Source organism: Saccopteryx leptura, chromosome 6 (assembly GCF_036850995.1).
Source record: "Saccopteryx leptura isolate mSacLep1 chromosome 6, mSacLep1_pri_phased_curated, whole genome shotgun sequence".
Lineage (NCBI taxonomy): Eukaryota > Metazoa > Chordata > Mammalia > Chiroptera > Emballonuridae > Saccopteryx > Saccopteryx leptura.
Genome location: NC_089508.1, coordinates 148,364,942 through 148,371,825, shown reverse-complemented (window position 1 = coordinate 148,371,825; position 6,884 = coordinate 148,364,942).

Below are 6,884 nucleotides of genomic sequence, written 5' to 3'. Positions count from 1 at the left end.
TGGAAAGATCCTGAGATAATATCAAGATTGAGATCACTGTCAAGTCATTTAAGAAGTGTGGCATTTCAAATTCCATAAATGGAACTGAGGACAAGGCAATATATGAAGAGAGTGATTCGTCATCAGACACAGAGGATAAGCTAATGGATGGGAGTTTTGACAGTGATGAGGAGTTGTATAAATTTTATGATGAATAAAACTTGAGTTCAATAACTTTATGTAATACATTTTTTTTCAAATTTTGTGCCCCAAAATCAAGGTGTGTCTTATACATGGGAGCATATTATATGTGGGGAAATATGGTATTATGGGTTAAAGACTAGGGAAAAAAAACCACTCCAACCTGTTTTGACAGGTCTACATGTAGTTGTCTTGGTTATTCCAACTTCCATTAAAATTGCAGATATGGCATCCTGGATTCATCATACCCAAGTCAAAAGATCAAACATTGAGGACCTGCCAGAGACCTGGACCACTCATAATGACCCCCACAAAGCCGTTACTGGTGATGTTGTGAAAAACAACAGGCATACTACTAGAAACTGATGGAGGGCCCCAACCAGCAGACAAGGAGCAACCAGGGCTGTACGGGCCTGCCAGCTGCTGTTCCTGATTGTCATCAGGATCCCGACCGTACTTATAACAATAGGGCTAGCTGCAAGCACTCCAACAAATTGGAATAGACTAGAAAGACTGCTATTAATATTCATTTACATACTTATAGTAGCATATGTTGTTACTATAAAATGTTTTGGAAATTTTCTGTTAAAATGACTCCTTACAAAAACTTAATCAAACTCATCCTAGTAAACCTTACCCTGCCACTGAGTGCCCCATGCCTTCATCTCCTAATGAGTGTTTCCAGACATGTATAGTGATGCCCCATAGACTTCGTTAGAGGGCATCAAAGGGGGGAATGATACTGCTTCTTTGTTCTGCTTTTACTAATCCCACTTTTTAGCTTCTTTAAATCTGCTTCTGCATTTCACATACCGTGTAACTCCACCCAACTGTGTGACCATAAACCCTGCTAGTCAGGGCTCAGACTTTGCTGTGTTAACTCTGCGGGGCCCACCGGCATAATAAACTGGTTCTCCAACTTTCCCAGTGTCACTTGGCTTCTTAGACATTCCAGTCTGCCATAACAATACATTGCTAGTGGGAGTATAAAATGATACAGCCACTTGGAGAGCTGGACAGTTTATTGAAATGTTAAACATTTACTTACCCCTTACACCAGCCATTCCACTTCTTGTTGTTTACCTAGAAAAACCAAAACATTTCCATACAAAGAGTTATACTCATATGTTTATACCTTATTTATTCATAAAAGCCCCAAATCAGAGATAAGCCAAATACCATGAACTGGTGATAAACATATGTTGATGTTTCCATACAACATGATACTACTCAGCAACAAAAAGGAACTAACAACTGATATATGCACCAACATGAATAAGCATGAGAGTTTTATGCTGAGTGAAAGAAACCATGCATAAAAACTGTACAGTGTATGATTTCATTTATATAAACTTTTAGAAAAGACAAAAGTATAGTGAAAGAAAGATCAGTGGTTTCACTGGGTTGGGTGAAGGGGGTGGATTGACCACAAGGGGGCATGAAGAAACTTTCTAGGGTAATTAAAACATTCCATATCATGACTGTAATGGCAGTTACCATTGTACAGAGTGGAGCAAAAGTAGATTTATGGTTGTTCATATGGAAAATAACACAATAATAAATAATAATACAAAAATAAACTCTGTGTCTCATGTACTAACAACTGTAAACCTACTTTTGCCCCACAATGTGTACATGTCAAAACACTGAAGTGTATGTACACTTAGAATTTGAATTTTTTGGCATATAAATTACCCCTCAATGAAACTGCCATAAAATAGATGTGCAGATTGTACTGATCAAAAGGGATAGTCAAAAGGAGAACATACTGTGAAGAAAGAACAAACATTATTAGGGCTAAGTAGGGAAGGAGAGAGTGAGAGAGAATAAGTATGAATGAAATATAGTCAAGACAGTAAAATGATTTGCTTTATTATGCTCATGAAATTGAGCTCATACAGAAACACAGTAGGGGCTTAGTCAAGTAGAATTCAGGCTTCCCACTAAAGACTGAAACTATGTATCACTCCTGATGGGATATGTATTATGATAATGAGATGAAAATGAGAAACTATTTGCAGACAATATAAATGGTAATGAAAGCAGAATTAAATGTAATTCCATCAGTTTCTTTTGAAAAGATTTGGGGAAGAGTTTTTGTTTTATTTTTTTTTATAATTGACATACAAAAAGCTGTAGATATTTAATATACACAACTTGATGAGCTTGTAGTATACATCCATGAAACCATCACTACAAGCAATGCAATAAATATATTTCATTGCTCCCAACAATTTCTTCCTGCTCTGTTTATTGATGTATGGATTTAATTATGATTAAACACTTAACATAAGGTCTACCCTCTAAGCGAATTTTAAAGTATATGGGAAAAAGTTTGGGAGACATTTGGATAAAAAACAGAGTGGTGAGTCCATGAAACAAGGAATTTAAGTCTCTTAAAAAATAGTGGATTTAACCCTAAAACCAACCAAAAGGAACTTTTGAAGGCTCTAGTGTTTGGTTCTCTGCCTTTGGTTGAGCCTGTGTAAGTGATGTATCACATTATTGCCTTTCTGCATTGTTTCCTTTGTTCCACTCAGTGGCATCTTCCTGGAAGAGCCTTGGACTAAGGAATAGTTGAAGCTTACCAGGCTAGGACCCCAGGTAGGTTTGTTCAGAATTAGAACAATGGCTGTTTTGTGTTTAATTTGCTGTTTTTCCTTTACTACCCTAGAGGGCTAGTATTGCCCCAAACAGTAATAGAACAGGTGTCTTCTTCCTTGGCCATTTTCTATTTGCAGAGACCTTATGGGATAATTCATATTACAAAAGACACTTATAAGAGAGTTTGATTGATTCAACCAGTCCTAATTTCAGCTTTGTTTTTACATTTGAAAGCTATTGAATACTTGTCCCTGGCTAGTGTCTCAGTGGATAGAGTGTCAGCATGGCATATGGATGTCTGGCGTTTGAGTCCCAGTCAGGGCACACAAGAAAAACAACCATCTACTTCTCCCCTTCTCCCATTCACCCTTGTCTTTCTCTTCCCCTCCCACAGCCAGTGGCTCAGTTGGTTCAAGCATGGCCCCAGGGCTCTAAGAACAGTTCCTTTGGAGCCTATCAGCCTGGGTGCTAAATATAGCTCAGAATTCAAGCATCAGCCACAGATGAGGTAGCTGGGTGGATCCCAGTCAGGGCACATGCGAGTCTGCCTCACTATCTCCCCTCTTCTCACCTAAAATAAATAGAAAAAAATAAATAAAGCTACTTCATTTTCATAGTGAAAGAGTTGTCACTTTTTTTTACAGCAGGTTTTATTTTTTAGAGCAGTTTTAGGGGGTCACAGGAAATTGAGCAAAAGGTGCTGAGATTTTCCATATACCTCCATTCCCACACATGCATAGCATTCCTCATATCAATATCCCCCTACCCAGAGTGGTACATTGTTACGACTGATGAGCTACATTGACATATCATTATCACTCAGAGTCCAGTAGGTTATATTAGGATTTAATCTTATTTTGTACATTGCATGAGTTATGACAAACTTATAAAAACCTGCATCTACCATAAAAATTTCATACAAAGTATTTTCACTGCTCTAAAAATCCTCTGTACTTCACCTATTCATATTTCCCTCCACCGACTAGCCCTTGGAATCACTGATCTTTTACTATTTCCATAGTTTTACTTTTACAGAATGTCATCTACATAGTTGAAATCATACAGTATATAGCCTTTTCAGTATATAGACATCTTCCACCTAGCAATATGCTTTAAGTTTTCTCCATGTATTTTCATAGCTTGACAGCTCATTTCTTTTTAATGCTGAATAATATTTCATTGTCCATTCACAAACTGAAGGACATCTTGGTTGTCTTCTAAGTTCTGGCAATTATGAATAAAGTTGTTACAAACATCTGTGTGCAAATTTCTGTGTGTACACATGTAGAGGCTCTGAATAGGAACATAGAACAAGGACAGAGTACTAAACACAGCAGTGCCGAACACAGCACAATAGGGATAGAATTAGCAATTCTGATTAACCAATAAGTAGGGATATTTAAGCTATTTCCCTTGCCCTTTTGACTGCTATAAAGAAGTTCCCCTTCCTTACTTACTCAATCTCTTCTCTGCTTCCTGACTTCCTCATTCTTGTGCCTGCTTCTATTTGTGTATATCAGTAAATACCCATGAGGACTAGAGATCGGGCTATCTCATAAAACCTGTATAGGGGATTGTAAAACAATCTCCCCTAAGTCCCTCAGGGCATGCCATGTGGTCTCTGAGTAGACATCATTGTATCTGCAACATACATAAGTCTTAAGCTTCTTTGGGTAAATACCAAGAAGCATGGTGGTGGATTGTATGGGAAGAGTATGTTTAGTTTTGCAACAAACCACCAAACTGTCTTCCAAAGTGGCTGTACTATGTTGCATTTTCATCAGCAAAGAATGAGAGTTCCTGTTGCTCCACGTCCTTGCTGGAATTTGGTGGTGTTGGTTGGTGTTCTGCATCTTACCTGTTCCGTTGGGGTGTAGTGGTATCTCATAGCTGTTTTAATCTGTATTTCTCTAATAGCACACAATGTAGAGCATCTTTTCATATGCTTATTCACAATTTGTATATGTTCTTTGGTAAATTAACTGTTAAGGTCTTTGCTCCATATTTTTTAATCAGACTGTTTTTTTCTTGTTGAGTTTTAAGACTTGTTTGTATATTTTAGATAGATTGCTTTTTGAACATGTACATTCTTAAATGGTTGGCCTTCTGATATGTAACTATTACTGTGTGGCTTGTTGGATATAGTTTGTAAAAAAACAGGTTAGAAGTAAATCACTAGATTTTTCCCTGTAGTGGAACTTAAAGGACTTTGGTGAATTGATAAAAGGTGAAAATATTATAAGAAATAAGCTGGCATAACTATAAGCAAAATACTGTTTATGAAACAGCTTTTAAGGCACTTAAACTAAATCTTCAAGATAATTTAATCTAAATGATTAGGTTTTTACCTACAGGCAATACTCCACATAAATCTTCCTGGTTAGAGAACAGTTCACTGCTGCTCAATCAGAGTCCCTGCATTATGCTTATATCTACCAAAAATGGTCCAAGTAGATATTTAGTAAATATTAGTTAAATAAGTGTTTCATCTTATATTGTGGTTATGGCTAAAACAAAAAATAAATTTAGTTAACCAATTCTGTGCTGAAAGATATTAACTATTTAAATTATATACTGTATTTTTCCATATATAAGATACACCCTTTTTCAAAAAATTTGGAGTCTAAAAACTGGGTGCATCTTATACAGTGGTTGTGGCATTTCAAATGCCATAGATGGAACTGAGGATGAGGCAATATATGAAGACAGTGATTCTTCATCAGACACAGAGGAGGATAAGCTAATGGATGGGAGTTTTGACAGTGATGAGGAATTGTATAAATTTTGTGATAAATAAAACTTGAGTTCAATAACTTTATGTAATACATTCTTTTTCAAATTTTGGACCCCAAAATTACCTATCTATATCACTAATCATAAATCAGTGATTTTTTCTGAGTTACATTAAATTTTCTAGAGAATTTGTGACTTCTCTGCAAAATGAGGACATCATGTTTTTATCAAGGTTTGATGGAGTGTATTGCTTCATGAAATGTTAAGCAGGGGTCACTGCAACTGCTGGTGAAATGCCTGCCATGGTGAGGTTTGTGATTATGATTTTACTCCCTACCTCTTCACTGTTCCCAGAGCTAGTACAGCATAGTGGCGATTGCCTCTGGAATGCTGAACAGGGAGATTTCCTCCAGAAAGTCTCATTCACTCACTCCCAAGGTGCATCTTCTTGAGTTTCAGCATGGGTGGAAACAAGGGTGTCATAGCACACAGGAGGAAATGCATGCTTCTGTTTCACTGTAGGCTGAAGGACAATAGTTTTTCCACGTTGACTCTCCAGCCTCAGTCCGGCTGGTACACTGTACATTTCCTGGATATCTAGGCCTTCAGATTAAAGGCCACAAATCTTTTTAATCTCCTAACCCAGTGGTTCTCAAAGTGTGTGCCAGGGTGCACTGGTGCACTCTAGAAGATTTCCAGGTGCACCCTATAGTTTTCCAGAGAAATATGTGCCTGTTGGAGACCAAGCAACCAACAGGATTTTTGGAGTTTAGATTTTTGGGGAACAGAGGTGTGGGGAATTGGCTGTAAACTGACAGTCTGCCCAACCCCCCACCTTACTTGCCTGATTAGGTTGCAAAAGGCTGTTAAGCTGTGGTGCTGGATTGTTTACACTACCCCCCATGTTCCCCAAAAAGACTGGAGGCAAGTTTCTTCTATCCTTTGTTTGGTGTAAAGTTAAGATTATATGTATGATGGGGGTTTTGGATTGATGATTAAACATAAGGAATTGTCTCTTGAAGCCTTTTGGATGTCTATAAAAGAAAAATATGTGGCAATATCTAAAAAAGCTTTGAACATTTTACTATAATTTTGACATCCTATTTATGTGAATAAGGATTTTCTACCCTCAACACAATTAAGAGTAAAAAGAGAGAAATTCTTCAATGTATTGATGAGGAAATGGGAGTTTGCCTTTCAAATATATACTCAAACATTGAAGAAATTGCTAGGACACATCAGGCTCATGTTTCTCATAAACACAAGAATAAAAAAACATATTTACACCAGGATCTGCCAAATTTACTAAATCTTACTAAGAATGTATATCTATATATAAAAACATAACTTTTGTCATTTTTTTATTT